The 16,292-nt window shown below is 49.0% G+C and overlaps 1 protein-coding gene across 1 annotated transcript in view; it reads left to right on the top strand.

Moving 5' to 3' along the window:
* The first annotated feature begins 7,987 nt into the window (after window positions 1–7,987).
* Window positions 7,988–16,292, top strand: part of LOC144099119 (cadherin-like and PC-esterase domain-containing protein 1) — a 197,829-nt gene continuing 189,524 nt past the window's right edge. Inside the window, exon 1 of the mRNA XM_077632207.1 lies at window positions 7,988–8,531. The gene's annotated coding sequence lies outside the window, so the exon portion shown is untranslated. The remainder of the gene's footprint in view (window positions 8,532–16,292) is intronic.

Raw genomic sequence — 16,292 nt, 5'->3', positions numbered from 1 at the left:
TTCACTCCCACTATCCTCCCTCCCCTCATGGCGCGGTAGACATGTCCACCAAGAAGTGAGACAGTTAATGCGCCGTTTCCTTCCCTCAAAAACCTAATAAAAATTGGTTGTGGTTTAGCTCAGGTTAACCCTATTTGAATTCCAAAAGCTCCGTTTCCTCGGCACCTCTTCTACGCAGCGTCTCATTCCGACGCTCTCGAGAACTCAAAAACCGGTCTCTTCCTCAGGTAAGAGTCACTCCGGGACATGGCACAACTTCTAGCCGCATTTTCGTTACGATGCTTCTCGAGTCGTGCGGCGCGTTCTTCTGTCGTCTCTTGAGCGCGTTGTCTTTTCCTCGTTTCGTCCTGTCGTTGTTGCGTCTCTTTCGCGCTCTCCATAACGACTACAATGCACTGCTGGTGCTGCTGATGTTGCTGCTGTTGCTGATAGAAAGAAAAGCAAAGTGCACTTGCCTGCCTACTGGCTCAAGCAGAGCCACGCTCGCTGCCGCGTGCTGGTGGTGGTAGTGGTTGTTTATTAAAATAATAGTAAAAAGGAAGGAAAAGATTTTTGCTAGCCCCGGCATTTGCCATCGATACTGAAGCAGCTGAGCTGGGGCAGCGGAAATAAAGGATAACAGGCAGAATGGAGAAATGAAATGAAAGAGGTGAGGGGACAGGAAGAGAGGACAGGGGGAGAAGTAATATGTACAACCTATTTACACAATAACAATTGTGTCCAGGTTGTGCGCGCCGCGTGCTGAAAGTAGGAGAGTTGAAGGATAGGAGAGCAAAGATAGAAAGAAAATGTGCTCGCTAGTATGCCCCGGGCCGATTCTAGAGGCAGTGCAATACCGGCCCGACCAGAGTGCTTCAAGCCGAGCACACCGCCATATTACACAAATAATATCTTGGGTCCAAGGACCCGACGCAGATCGTTCCCGGGTTCTAACCCGCGCCGACTGCGTTTGTATGGAGGCAAAACGCTAAGGCGCCCGTGTGCTGTGCGATGCCAGTGCACGTTAAAGATCCCCAGGTGGTCGAAATTATCCCGGAGCCCTCCACTAAGGCACCTCTTTCTTCCTTTCTTCTTTCACTCCCTCCTTTCTCCCCTTCCCTCACGGCACGGTTCAGGTGTCCAACGATATGAGACATACTGCGCCATTTCCTTCCCCCAAAACCAATTATTATTAAAAAAGAGACAATCTAAATACTCCCCCATGTTATATGCGATGTCAGTGCACGTTAATGATCCCCAGGTTGTCGAAAATATTGAAGTGGCCGCTGGGGAAAATAGGGCGCAGCGCATACTACCAGACTCCATCAAGACGCTATTGTGGCCGCAGGGCAGTGCGCGCACTCGTGAGCGAACTTTGGTGAGCCTCTGTGCATTCCTTGAACACACGGGCTTGACGTACCGTCTGTTCTCCGTCAGGTAGTTACACGCAGTGACCGAACGCTCCGCGAGTTCTACCTTGAACGATTAATAACTGGACGCCCCACTCCAGTTGTAACCTACACAGTGCTGTGCGCGTGTGTGCTTTAATTCCTCTAAAATGAACTAATCACGCGCACAACCTGGACACATTTCTTATTGTGTAAATAGTTTGTACGTATTACTTCTCCCCCTGTCCTCTATTCCTGTCCCCTCACCTCTTTCATTTCATTTCTCCATTCTGCCTGCTGTCCTTTATTTCCGCTGCCCCAGCTCAGGTGCTTCAGTATCGATGGCAGATGCCGGGGCTAGCAAAAATCTTTTCCTTCCTTTTTACTATTATTTTTAATAAAACCACTACCACCACCACCACCACCGTTGGGGAAAGGAAATGGCGCAGTATCTGCCTCACACATCGGCGGACCCCTGATCCGCGCCGCAAGGGAAGGGATGAACGAGGAAGTGAAAAAAGAAAGGATGAAAGAGGTGCAGTAGTGGAGGGCTCCGAACCAATTTCTACCACGTGGGGATTTTTAAGGTGCCCTGACAACGCACAGCACACGAACACGCACCTTATCCTCCCCTTATATACGCTCGCGCTATCACCAAGTCCACACAAACCCCTCCTGTACCCTCTGCCACCACCCCAAAGCCACTCTCGATCGTATCATTTTCCTCTGCCCGCCGGATCCTCCCCCGCGGGGCCTGGAGCACCTTACCACTTGGGAGGATTGGCAGACCTTACTGCGCTCCGAGGACACGGCCAAGCAAACCATCGCCACAGGCCGAGCTGCCAGTGCCATGAGCCTCTGGGACATGAACGTTTGAGTACAGTGGGGCTGTGCGGGGGCCCAAGTACCTGCATGTCCTAAACTCCCCTGTGTCCATTAAAGTTTTCACCACCACCACCACAGCACACGGGCGCCTTTGCGTTTCGCCTCCTTCGAAACAAAGCCGCCGCGGTCCGCTTCGAAACCGGGTACTGCGGATCAGTAGCCAAGCGTCCTAACCATTGTGCCACCGTAGCGGGTATTCCGGAGACATCCACTACGACACCGCTTTCTTCCTTCACTCCCACATTCATCCCTTCCCTCACGGCGCGTTAGAAGTGTCCACCAAGAAGTGAGACAGTTAATGCCCCGTTTCCTTCCCACAAAATCCTAACAAAAATTGGCTGTGGTTTAGCTCTGGTTAATCCTATTTGAATTGTGAAAACTTCGTTTCCTCGGCACCTCGTCTACGCAGCGTCTCATTCCGACGCTCTCGAGAACTCAAAAACCGGTCTCTTCCTCAGGTAAGAGTCACTGCGGGAAATGGCAGAACTTCTAGCCGCACCTTCGTTACGACGCTTCTAGAGTCGTGCGGCACGTTCTTTTGGTGTCTCTTGAGTGCGTTGTCTTTTCCTCGCTTCGTCCTGTCGTTGTTGCGTCTCTTTCCCGCTCTTCATAACGACTACAATGCACTGCTGGTGCTGCTGATGTTGCTGATAGGAAGAAAGAAAAGTGCACGGGGCTGCCTTCTGGCTCAAGCAGAGCCACGCTCGGTGCCGCACGCTGAAAGTAGGGGAGTTAAAGAATAGGAGAGTAAAGATAGAAAGAAAAGGCGTGCACTAATATGCCCCGGCCCGATCCCGGAGGCAGTGCAATACCGGGCCGACCCGTGCCAGTGTGCTTCAAGCCGAGCACATCGCCATATTACACAAATAATATCTAGGGTCCAAGGACCCACCGCAGATCGTTCCCGTGTTTGAACCCGACCGCGGCGACTGCGTTTTTATGGAGGCAAAACGCTAAGGCGCCCGTGTACTGTGCGATGTCAGTGCACGTTAAAGATCCACCTGGAATCCGACCGCGGCGGCTGCGTTTTTATTGAGGAAAAACGCCAAGGCGCCCGTGTGCTGTGCGATGTCAGTGCACGTTAAAGATCCCCAGGTGGTCGAAATTATTCCGGAGCCCTCCACTGCGGCACCTCTTTTTTTCTTTCACTCCCTCCTTTACCCTTCCCTTACGGCGCGGTTCAGGTGTCCAACGATTTATGAGACAGATATTGCGCCATTTCCTTTCCCCAAAAGCCAATTATTATTATTATTAAAGAAAATGGCGCAGTATCTGTCTCACATTTCGGTTAACACCTGACCACGCCGTAAGGAAAGTTAGGAACATGGGAGTGAAAGAAGAAAGAGAGAAAGAGGTACCGCAGTGGAAGTCTTCCGAATAAATTCAACTCCCTGGGGATCATTAACGAGAACTCGCATCGCACAGCACACGGGCGCCTTAGCGTTTCGCCTCCGTTCGAAACGCGGCCGCCGGAAGCGGATTCAAACCCGGGTACTATGGCTCAGTTGCCGAGAGCCCTAACCACTGAGCCACCGCGGTCCCTCCAAATAGCCTGGGTACCGGCCTATTCGGGCAATCCCGGAAACGAAGCGGCCCATTCCGCGGCTCAAGCGTACTTCAACCTAGCGGCGTGTACCGAAGACCCAGGCAGCGCGAGAGACCGGCTGATCACGTATCACATCATGCTAGACTACAGCGAAGAGCGTCTATTATACTTCCGCCACACTAATCACTGAAAAAAACAAAAACAGACGACCTGGCAACAACTCCAGGCTCGCAGCTTTGCCTCCACAGCGATACCTGCGCTTTTCTTCCCAACTACTCATACCCCCGAATGTTCCCTGTGCGGGGCCCCGAGAGCCACATTAAACCACATTATGTTAATAATAATTGGTTTTGGGGGAAAGGAAATGGCGCAGTATCTGTCTCATATATCGTTGGACACCTGAACCGCGCCGTAAGGGAAGGGATATAGGAGGGAGTGAAAGAAGAAAGGAAGAATTAGGTGCCGTAGTGGAGGGCTCCGGAATAATTTCGACCACCTGGGGATCTTTAACGTGCACTGACATCGCACAGCACACGGGCGCCTTAGCGTTTTTCTTCCATAAAAACGCAGCCGCCGCGGTCGGATTCGAACCCGGGAACTCCGGATCAGTAGTCGAGCGCCCTAACCACTGAGTTACCGCGGCGGGTCAACCACATTATGTTCATCCGCCAACAACTGCAACCACTGGCGCAATGAGCCCTCGCATACTCGGAGGGGTGGTAAGTCATGGTCTCTAGCTCCGACCCGACATCGCAACTGACGCTGGTGCAGTGGGCGGAGAAGGTCGCCGTCAGACCCGGGCTGCCGGCCACCACCAACGACCAAAAGTGAGCCCACCTCTGAAATTTTGAACCATAATGGCTCCGCCCATGAAGTCTTTCACCACCACCACCACCCCCGTGGCAGGTGATTCCGTTGGCTTCGATTAATGTGTCTCTTTTTCTCTCCGTCATTTTACTCCCTTCTTCATCCCTTCCCTCACAGCCCAGTTGAGGTGTCCACCAAACAGTGAGGGAGTGAATTTTTCAATTTCCTGAAAACAGATTTTCACAGCAATTTTGGTTTGACGTCTTGTGCTCGCAAATATGCATCATGTTGGCATCATGCGATCTGTTTTGCCGTCTCGAAGCTCTTTAGATAAGCAAAATCGCGCTGCATTTCGAGTTCATGTATTTGCATCATATTTTACAAAATTTTTACCAAATATGTTGTATTAACTTTTATCGATTTGGTCTGATAACTTGAATAGGTCATGTGGTCCTCCGGTATATGTTCAGAGGACGTTCGCAGGATTCAGGCGTATGGTTTCATCAGTACGTATCGCCATGAATTTCAGATATATGTTATGCGAGGGAAAAAGCTTTATGTATGCTTGTGAACAATAGGCGATTTTATGCGATGGGCTATTGCACGTAATGAAACAAATCGTAGCTCCTCCGCTATGTTGCGCCGCACGGAATCACTTGTATAAAGCCAAACGGCATCAGTCTGTTATGTCATAGCCCGCAAGCGTTTGTCAACGCTAGCGTACTGTGCGACGTCAGTGCACGTTAAAAAACCGCAGGTGGTCGAAATTTCCGGAGCCCTTCAGTTCGGCGTCCCTAATAGCCTGAGTTGCTTTGGGACGTTAAACCCTCTAATAATAATAATTAATAATGTTTTTTTGTGGAAAGGAAATGGCGCAGTATCTGTCTCATATATCGGCGGACACCTGAATTGCACCGTAAGAGAAGGGATAAAGGAGGGAGTGAAAGAAGAAAGGAAGAAAGTGGTGCCTTAGTGTAGGGCTTTAACGTGCACTGACATCACACATCACACGGGCGCCTTAGCGCTTCGCGTCCTTCGAAACACGGCCGCCGCTGTCGGGTTCGAACCCGGGAACTGCGGATCAGTAGCCGAGCTCTCTAACCACTTAGCCACCACGCCGGGCATCTCTGCGTACGCAGATGACGCATTTCGAGTGGCGGAACGCATGCCTAAACATGTTTATTCGAGTCGCGGAACGCATACCTAAATGTGTTTAGGTCACTGGTACTAAGGACATTGTTCCGCGTCATGGCCAGCTTGAACACAGAGTGCGCGGCCACTCCACCCAGTGAAACGACGGCTTTACCTGTGGTATCACACGCAGTGTATGCGTTGGCTTTTGGTTTGCCAATGCTGCCGCCGACGTCGTAGTACTTCTTGTCGATTTCCGTGACCCACCGAAAGACACACGCCTTTCTGCAAACGAGAGCACCTATGTTGACCACATGCAGTGTTTCGACGCTGCGGTTCGGCCGTGAGTGCAATACAGGCGCACGCACACGCCAATCACCCTTCTTCTCGGCGGCATCTAGGGCCCTACCTACTATCCGCAGTTGTACCTCCGGCTGAGGGCTCAGCAACGCAGTCCCCCACTGACTTTGGTTTCAGATTTGACGGCCTAGAGAGGGTTGGTCCTCCGGGAGCTCGAATAGGATGTGATTAAAGTTTGCTTTCGAGTGATTGCAGAGATTGCAGCAGGAATTGTATTCCGCCATGCCATGGTCATTGAGCTTTCCTGGTGGCCTGAGGCGCGTCTATGTGTGCGACCGTGCGGAGTGCTGGAAGACGCGTAGCAATCGTATACTCTTCACCAAGGTGGTGCTGATGCCCGCGCGCACATCGCATCTCGTCCGCGTGCGCCGCTTTTGGCGAAATGTTTTCCCACCACCACCGCATCGCTGCAGTGCCTGCTATTGCTGGCCGCGCATTTTTCTTGCGTTGCAGACGCTCAAGGTCAAAGCATGGCCGATACAAAAAGCAGCATATGGACTCATTATTCTGCAAAAGTATTTTCGCTAGTAAATAATTACTTCGGTGAAATTACTGCTCCAAAGTAATATCGTTTCATTTCTAGATTACCAGCCCTCAAATAATTGATTACATTATAAATTACACTTAAAAAGTTTAATTACTGTAATTTCATAACAGTAATTTAATTACTGCCATGTCTGGTGTAGAGTGACAAAGTAGCCCGTTTATACCGGTGGGCATCGTCACTGTGCTCTTTGCGGGCATGCTCGAACGACTGGGCAGAACACGTTTCGAATATTTTCGCTAAGGCTTTGACGAGGTTTTTTGTGTGAAGTAATGATGGTAATCTTAGAAAGTATTCGATGCTTTGAGATACCAACCGGGCCGATAAATGTGGAGAGAGCGGCGGAATCTATGCGAACCCGCTCGACAGAACCAACGCAAATACGTCGAGACTACTGCTTCTGTGGCTGTCGTTCTAAGACTTGAATAGAGAGAAAAGAAAACATCCTTAAGTTACGTAAAACCGCGCCGAAGAAATCAAAGGCGTTTTCAGATGCATTTGTTCGCATCTTTTGTGGGAGATTACTGTGAAAAACACTACTGTTCAGATTCTCCTTCGCCCTTCGACCTGCCTGAGATTGGGAAAAGGGTTTTATGATAATAACGAAAAAGTTCCGGCGGGGGTCAATAATGACTGCGATGCTTACCACCCAAGAAAAAGGCATGTGGTACAAGCAGCTCTCCGCGCACACCGACCCCATAACATCCGATTCTTGGCCGCCTGTCCGCAAGCATGTGCATGCGACCAGGTCAATGTGGCACGCGTGCCGTCGTCCCGTGAACGGAACACGCGAGACGTGCGATTGATCGGAAACCGTCGCCGTCCGTCTCCTTGCCACGCGGTCCCTGGACACGCTGGTCCCCACGCAGAAACGTCACTGCATTCTCCGCCCCTAGATGGCGCCGCATACCTCCTATCCTCTGGGAAGAAACGCATCGATCGCGACACGCCGGCACCCGCCCCTGTCTGTACCGAGAGCGGCGCCGGATACGTGAGGGGATACGCAAAAAGTACCAGCTCGCTTCTTCCCACCTGATATGTTTTCTTTCTTTCTTGTCTCGCTTCTGATTCCCGGTCGCCGCTGCCGCCGGTCGGTCGGTCGGCAGGCAGGCCGGTCGGTTCGGGTAGACAGTGCCCGTGGCTCCTCCTCCCGGGCCCCTCTTGCCCTCCCGCCTACTCTATTTCGGTGCCGGGAAGGGTAGAGGGCGAGGAGGTCGAAAAACGGGGCGGCGGGGAGGGAAGGGAAGTTTGGGAAGTGTGTTGGCGGGGGCTAGGGGCGGGAGGGGGAAGGAAGGCCGGGTCCGGGCCCGGGCGCTTTCCCGAACCGGCCCAGGACGCGGCGGCGTCACACTGCCGGCGCGAAACGCGGATCGCGCGCTGCGTCGCTCCCCGGCGCCGATTTCTCTGGCGGCATAGAGCGCTAGCCCTGGACACCTCGTGCTCGGGGAGTTGGCGCCTCGGCGTTTCCAGCGCTGGAGTCCTCGCTTTTCCTTATTGCGTCAGAGACGTTGCCAGGCATCTGACTAATCGGGAAGCGAAGGAAGATGTACTGTGTCTCTGTCATGGTGTTGTGAGTGGGTGCCTCGAAGTCGGCTCGGCGTCCAATTTATTTCCCAGAGGCACCACGTCATCCTTCCGTTTGGACTCCACAATAGTGCATTTCATGGTTCCTGAAAGCAGTTGTACAGCACTGTAGGTGGAGCTGCGGTGTTCCTGTTCGCGAGTGGACACAGTTCCAACTCCTAAGTTCTAAAGGAGTTCGGCAGAACGGCTTTGAAGTTCTTCAAATCCTTCCCTCCTGTCCACATCGGTCGGCGACTGCCTTCTACGCAAGGGAGCCTTGTGACGTCTGACATGTGACTTCATACTGGCACGTGCTTTGGCTGTGCATGTAAGTGATATGACGGCTTTTTTTGTCGGGATTAGTCATCTACTACAATAGTGATTTTCGGCCCAATTTGAAGATATTCTTACTTCCACACCTCGGCCACGCCTCGGAAAGATTTTAGCCGGAGAAATTCAGTACTGGCTGCAATAAACGTTGGCGATACTTTAAAGGATATTCACTGTACTTCTAAGGAAACACTGCATTCCACGCGGACTTGTCTATGAAGAAACTGCTATGCCAGCCAAAGGATACCATGATGCGTGGCACTGATGTGAATCCACCCCAAAAAAACAGCCTCAAGTTCCAGCGAAAAGAAAAATAATACGCATACTTAGATACCGACCAAACTAGGTTGTATCTGCCGGAAATCTCATGATCGCAGATGTAATTGGAAAACAAATGTCACAAGTGTTAGACATTATTTCGTCAGTTATAGGCGTACTTTTTCGAAGACGCCATATTAGCGTGATAGAGATCGTAATTGTTTATCGGGCTACTGTATATGCATCACTGGAACTACCCGTAGACTTCAATTTAAATCTTAGTTATTTTCCTATCTCTACACATTTGTGCTATGTGAATTTTTAGTTTATTACTCTGGAAGCGAGTAGTGAGCAAAAAGTTTCATACTTTATTTGCAAACAACAGTAAAATCTTTGTCTCAACCAGACAAGCTCTCAGATGAGGACCAAAAACATTATAATGAATATTATTGTAATGGGTGCTACTGAACTCTCGGAATGTCAGAGTAGATGAGTTTTGTCCACTGTTCGCTTATCGCTCGGGTTGTACCTAAGCATAAAACGTAGAGGTGGAAACGATGGCATATCCTCATAGAACATTTACCTACAGAAGAAATCCGATACTAAGCGGTCTAATTCGGCTGAAAGTTTTAGAAAATTAACGAAATAAAAGAAAACTGTCTAGAAAGCGGTACCGATTATTTCAGTCACCTCTTTCATGCCGTTCTTCACTGCTTATAAATGCTGTGATAATTTGCAAATATGGCAGGAATATGCCCATATGAGGTACTGAGAAGGAGGACTCTAACATGAAATTATTTTAAATCTTGTCTAGACAGAGAGAGAAAAATAAGTGAGTAGGAAAGAAGCTTGGTATGAACTCTGCAAGAGTACGAAGGCGATTATAGGTATGATATCTTTATTATTAGGTACAGCCATCTTGGCAGCAGGCAGCACTAAAGGTACTGTTTTCTTCAGTCACTGATTTGGTTTATTCTTTTTTATTATAATCTTCACCCTGTAACGAGGGTCGTTACAGAGAGGGAAAGAAGTACAAAGACAATTCAGTTTCACTGAAAACAAAAAAAAAACATTAAGAACAAACTTGCCATTACCATGAACGTATCCACGCGTAACTGAAAATTTTCTGCGTTATTCTCGTCCATAACGCCACTTGGCAATTTATTCTACGTTTCAATCACATTGACAAATTAAGGAGTATATGTACACACCAGTATGTGTGATATTAATGGTCCTACTGTGTTTTTATTTTCGTGGGTAATGTTTTAGAGACGATTTCTCATAACACAACGCGATAAAATGCGTCACAGAACCGCTGGAAGCACCTAAGGGATGTTTATAGTCTTTTTAACTCAGCTCTGTTAGCAGCGAACATAGGCTGCAACATTTGAGTGGATGGTCTCGATCCAGCCCCTTATGAAACTGTAGTGTACTAAAGGTGCCCCTAGTTTGGATTGTTAGAGGTTTATACTGGATATGGTCAGTATTGTGTTAAGCGAAACAATAAACCTGCGCCAGATGGCAGTAAGGAACATTGTTTCCAGCTAATAAACAACCCTACGTTAATTATCATATTAATGATGCTCATAATTGAGGTTTATTGTTGTCACCAAAGATGCAAGAGCTGTTCCAGTAGAATTTCACATGGAAGAAGGCAGGAACAGGGAGTAGTCACTACCCTCAGACACTGTCAGAATGCAGTTCCATACCATCACTTTCAAATATTGCGTTCGAACACAGCATCACACAGGCTGATAGAAGGTAGCGATTTGTCCCTTCATAATATGACCGAAAAGACACGGAATCAGCGTGCCATTTAAATAACGCAACTTCTTTAGATACTTGAAGGAATGAATTAGATATAATCTCGCGTCCAGAAAGGCTAGAAGCAGAGTACACGCTATAAAACTTGAGATCCGTAGCTGCCTGACTGATACTGCAAGGGACTGGATAATACGAATAAACGACACACGCATAGCAAGGCGGTATCCGGGCAGAATCGTGAATGAACTTGCTTCCGCTAAAGTGTGTATGCACTTTCAAAAAGAGGAACACCGTTCGTTTACAGAAAATGCCAAGATATCTATCATAACCAGAGCCCTTTGGTTTGGTACTATGCCCCGACAAAGCTCACTTGGCAGCCATGTCGATATTTGTCACTACTGAGTAAAGACTTTAAACCCTAAAGTTTCACAATAGCTCCATATAGCGCAGATCAACCTATTACGTAGTTAGCGGGGGAAAAAGTCATAAATCCTCGGTTACAAAGCCTGCGGTTACTGTACTGTATGAAGATGTATTAACCTTTTAGATAACGTGATAATTTTTTATTTACAACAAAGAAAAGGAAGCTTCCTGGCTTCGAAATTTCCGACCGGAGTGCTTGTAGCCCTAATAAAAACTTTCAGATAGTTCTGTTTCCTTAAAACAGTTGTTTTGGTTTCCAATTCCATCCTGTTCAGACCTAAGTATTGTTGGTAGCCATATATAACAGGCGTCATACGTCTGACCTCTGCCACGGGTAGACGCTCAGTTGCCTCTGGAGGACTGAGAGCCGAGGGCTATCTGTGGGATCTCTTTGGGTGACCAAATCAAAAGCAGAATATGACTGAATTAGATTGCATTTGGCAAGAACTCCCACGCTATGAAGAGCAGCTTACCGGTACCGCTGAGGAAGACAGCGCATAACCGACTGGACGTGCCGGTGTTCTGTCATGAAGCCAAGGTCGAAATATTAGCGAAAAGCTGCATGTGTGTCTAAAAACTCTGTTGTGAGTGACGGCGTCCCCGAAGACACCCTGTCAGAGTGAGAGAGTTTATTTAGCAAGAGAAATAAGGCTGGTAAAGTCGGGTGGGGACGTACAATGAAGAAATTTGCTGGTAAGGAGATGAAGCACGGCAGGTGTAAGGCAGGACCAATTGGATGTAAGTAGAGAAATACCTTGCGACGACTGATGACTTTAGGCTTCCTTGGAATATTTAGCAACTTACTCTTCCTTATTCTTTACTTCCTGCCTTAATCACTCTTGCGGCTACCTTAAACTATATTTGTCCATGCGTAGCTGGAGATTAAGTACGAGCGAATTTCTCGCTCGGAAAGCTATAGCAGGGAAAAAACGAAACGAAATATTGTCCTACACTGTCATCTTTACGCTGTTTTACATTGTCCTCTTCGCGCACCGAGCGACGAACGAATTTTTACCGGGACACTGCGCACGCAAGGGATGCGTAACTAAGTTATTTTTGTCGGGGTGCAAGCGCGACTTCGTTCTTTAGGTTCGTTATTACGCGGTCAGGACTTGAATAAAAGAAAGCGCCAGAGGGTCCGCAACCCAATCTCGAATGAAATCAGCGAGGAATAATGCTTGGCCCGCAAAGAAAGAGCGGGCGTGCCTAAAGGGCCACCAGAGGCGCACGGCAGGAGGAACACAGAGAGAAGCCAGAGGAACTCATTGTGTTGCGGGGATGCGCGGGTCGCCGGGCATGAAGAATAGCTAAGGCGAACGGAAGAGGCGTCGCTAAGCTTCGCCTTCCGCGCAGGTGCAATTGGCAGCGATTCTAAGGAAGCAGGGGGGGGGGGGGGGGGGGCAAGGTAGCGTGGTGTATGCTCGAGGAGGGCCCGAGGACTCCTCTTGATTGAGGTCCCTCTTTCCACTCCTTCTCTTCCTCAGACTGAGCTTATTCCTCTTGTCTGTCTTCGCTCGTTCTTCGCTTTGTCCCCCTTTCCGACAACCGTCGTTTTGTTTCTCCTGCCGAACCAAAGGCGAAGGCCCCGACTGCTGCCTTCCGCGTATTGATTGTCTTTGGTCGTCTCTCCTATATGGTCGTCCCTATCGAGAAGCTGGGCGGGCGTCCTGCGGAACTCGTGCAGCAGTGTCAATATTGGGGCTCCGGCTAGTGCCTCCCTGACGGGGCAGCAGTGCCACCGTGGCACCCAGTTTCCCCACCGAGCCCGCGTTGACCGCCAGGCCCTGCGATGGGGTGCCCCGTGACCTGCGTTGCAACGTCGGCCCAGCCGAGGTCAACGCGTCGGCCTTTGGAGCTGCTGGGCAAAGCTGCAGCTTCTCTTGTAGATTATTCTAAATGTTTGCTTTGTTTGGAGGCAAAGATGCTTAGGTTAGGGTTGTTAGCAGCTGCTGACGGGTGTAGCCTTGCGTTATACTGCCGGTAATTCGATGTAACGGCACTTTCGATGTATACATAATGAATTACTGTCCACCACCTATGGAACAGTTTTGTGACCTAGCAGTCCACTTTCACCAGTCGTGTAAGGTCTCGTAAAAAGGTTTTCAGCTTTCTGCTCGTCCCTATTTGTTGACCAGCCGACAGTAATGAAGGTTTGCTTTAGGAGAAGCTGGAAAACCTACAACCGATGCATTTAACGGCGAAAACACGATGCCTTGCATACAATCACGTGACACCGCTACTCACTTCAGACAGGCGAGCAGGACCCGCCTTTTTAGCTCGTGTTTTAAGAAGAACATAATGAAATGGTGTAAATATCGGTGACCTCCGAACCAAGAACGTAGAGATGGCATTTCAAGCGCTTTGTATGCATACAAGCTTGAGCCATGCCCTTTACTTTGCCCGGAGCCAACGACTGATTCAGGCACAAGTGTTATCGACTGCGGTCCTCGCGTGTCGAGGAAGCAACGCGGGATACGGGGGTAATCATTTCTGTAGTCCCCATTCTACAGGCATAAAGCCGCCCCAGCAGCATTTTATTGGGCGCAGATACGAACAGTACTTTTGCAGCAAAAAATAGAGATACAAAAGGCAAAAACCACAAAAACGTAAGAAAATTTACAGCCGCCGTTGGTTCGGTGGCCGCTTGCACAATTTCTCGGGGTTGTAAACCTTCCGTCATTGCCACATCAAATGGTGTATTACAGCGCCCAATATTATCAACAACATGCTGGCTGAGACTGAATACTGTGACTGGCGCCTTCTATCAGAATAAATGCGCGCAGCGCAGAGCATGCGGATACCTTTCAGAGAACCGCACTTTCTTTTTTATTCGCAGCTGAATAGACAGGCTTTCATGACCTCCTAGATCGAAATTCTTTGCGAAGTGAGCGCTGTAAGTGCGAGTTGTTGGTCAAGTTGAGTGGTATAGTGCACAACCGAGCAAAAAAGTCAGTTGTTGGGTAGGACTTCAATTGAAGAATCTGTTTGGTGGCGCACTGCAGCCAGCTTTCTGAGCTGGAGTTTTACGGTGCTTCGTTCCATACGGTTCGGAAGGAAGGAAGAAAGAAAGAAAGAAAGGAATAGAAAAGAAATAAAGGAAACAAGAAAGAAAGAAAGAAAGAAGGAAAGAAAGAAAGAAGAAAGGAAGAAAGAAAGAAAGGAAAAAAGGAGAGAAAGAAAGAAAGAGAGATTAAGTAACCCGTCCGCTACATGAAAGCTAAAGTTCGTTGTGTAACAGACATGCTTTCTCTTTTTCCGAGGTACATTCCCCGAGCCACTACTCATACATCGTGCCCGAGCCGGAAAATAGAACTGGCTACGGTCTATCTGCTCGCGACTGAGAATCGCAGTGGTTCTTAGAACGCTTTCAAATTTGCATGAGATTGAAGTTTTGGCTGACAGCATCTCATCTTACGTCGTCAAGAGTACCGCGCCCATCTGAGCACTTTGGCGGCGCTTGCATCGGTTGAGGGATCGGTTCATGAAAGAAGAAAATTTGTTTAAAACTCTACTTCCGCAAAGCCTTTCCGTTATCCCTCTTCTATTACTGAAGCGGCGCGCGGTTCTCCTTTTGTCGTTGTTTTTGGGTATTACACCAAAAGGCTGACATCTGTTCACGATGGTTTCTGCATTTCTTTCACTGTGTCTTTCGCAAGGTTTCATAAAATCGTACGGAAATCGCGACAGTTATAGCCTGCGTGACTGAACAGAAAAAGAAAACAGTCGCTGTCATGTTGCCTGTTTAAAATTCACCACACTTTTAAACACCTATGTCATGAAGCTAAATTTGAGAAAAACAGTTTTGAAGGCTCCGGTTTGTAACGCACTCCACTTGTCACGCTTCGGTCGCCCTGTAGTTTCATTCTCCGAAGCTTAGTTAAGATCGCGATGAATTTTTTTGTTTACGCTGTCAGAAAGGATTGTGCTGCTTTTGGTGTGTAGGCGCTCATGTTAACACTCGAGAAACTACTTTCACGGAACCGCGGTCTACGATTGCTCGCTTCGTTTTGTTAAGTTTATCACATCCTGCCAATGATCACGTACCGCTAAATCAAACGTAGCGCTCTTACGTAATACAACTTCTGACAAAAGCTCCCAGACTTCTCACTACCGTCATGGAGGACACAGTGACAGCGATATGACAGAACTGCGTCCCCTTCACGAAGAACCCGAGAAAGCGTTCCCTCTTGAACTCCTATGAACAAGGACCTTAATGGCGAACGCCACCTACGGAGGGGTAAGTCCTATCTACAACTATCGTTTTTAGTACGGTGTCAAGAAGCTTGACCGCCTAAATGCACTGTAGGAGGGTGAATGGCTTCTTAATGTGGGTTCAGACAGCGCATCGATTCGTGGACGATCCTCGCTGACTGCCTACCACGTGATGCAAACGCCACTCCTCTGAGTGACCTTGAGCGTGTTGCGCCCCAAACGGAATAGGCGTAAGAAGCGTACAGTCATTCAGAGGAGGGACGTTAGCGTCACGCGGTGGGCAGTCCGCGAGGATCGTCCGCAGTCCGGCCCGCTCCTTTGAACCTAGCTTTAGTGAGCGCATAAAAATGGTCATGAGGGAGCACTAGTTGTGGCGGTGGGTGTCAGCGGTCGCTTAAGAGTAGATACGCTACGCTCTAAACAGAAAGGAGTGAAAAGAGAGTAAGCTGCACTCTAGCGCACTCTCTTTCATAAAAGGGTGTGCGCTGGAAGAGAGCTGACTCCCTTTTCGCTTCCATATAGGCGCATTTGTGGAAAGGGTGTAGCTGCTTCGTATGCTGCCCTCTAATCCCAGATGTGAAGATTTTGACAGGATGCGTCTAAGGAAGCGGAAAAAGCTTTGGTCGTTCTGTGAATTAAGAAGACGAGTGGTGCGGTTCTGGGTGTGGGTTATGAGGGGAGCAGACTTCTGTAGGAGGGAAATTCTTCGAGCTGGTTCTACCTGGCATGACCGGTGATGACGCTTACGGCCTTATTGTGTACTTCAGTTGGGACGATATGATCCTCGACCAGACTACATGTGACACGTCCAGGGTGAACCAATCGGCGATCTTAGTGCAGCGCCACCGTCTTTGTGTGCAGGGACTGAACGAATTCTGAGGCCTTCACGAGCAGCCATCAGTGTTTTCGAAGCAAGTGCATCCTGTGGGCAACGAAACCCCGAGTGTCCACCGTGACAAGGAAGATGCGGATTTGGCAGTTGTCAGCCGGTTGAAGTCAATATCGTCATCAGTCCAGCTACGCCTACTGAAAAACAAATGCGTTTCCAGTTTTTTATTTAGATATAATGCAAAAGGATCTTGGCATTCGCTGTCAGAATTTT

Source organism: Amblyomma americanum, chromosome 7, assembly GCF_052857255.1.
Source record: "Amblyomma americanum isolate KBUSLIRL-KWMA chromosome 7, ASM5285725v1, whole genome shotgun sequence".
Taxonomy (NCBI): domain Eukaryota; kingdom Metazoa; phylum Arthropoda; class Arachnida; order Ixodida; family Ixodidae; genus Amblyomma; species Amblyomma americanum.
The sequence above is the reverse complement of the archived record's forward strand: the minus strand, read 5'-3'. Positions and strand labels throughout refer to the sequence as shown.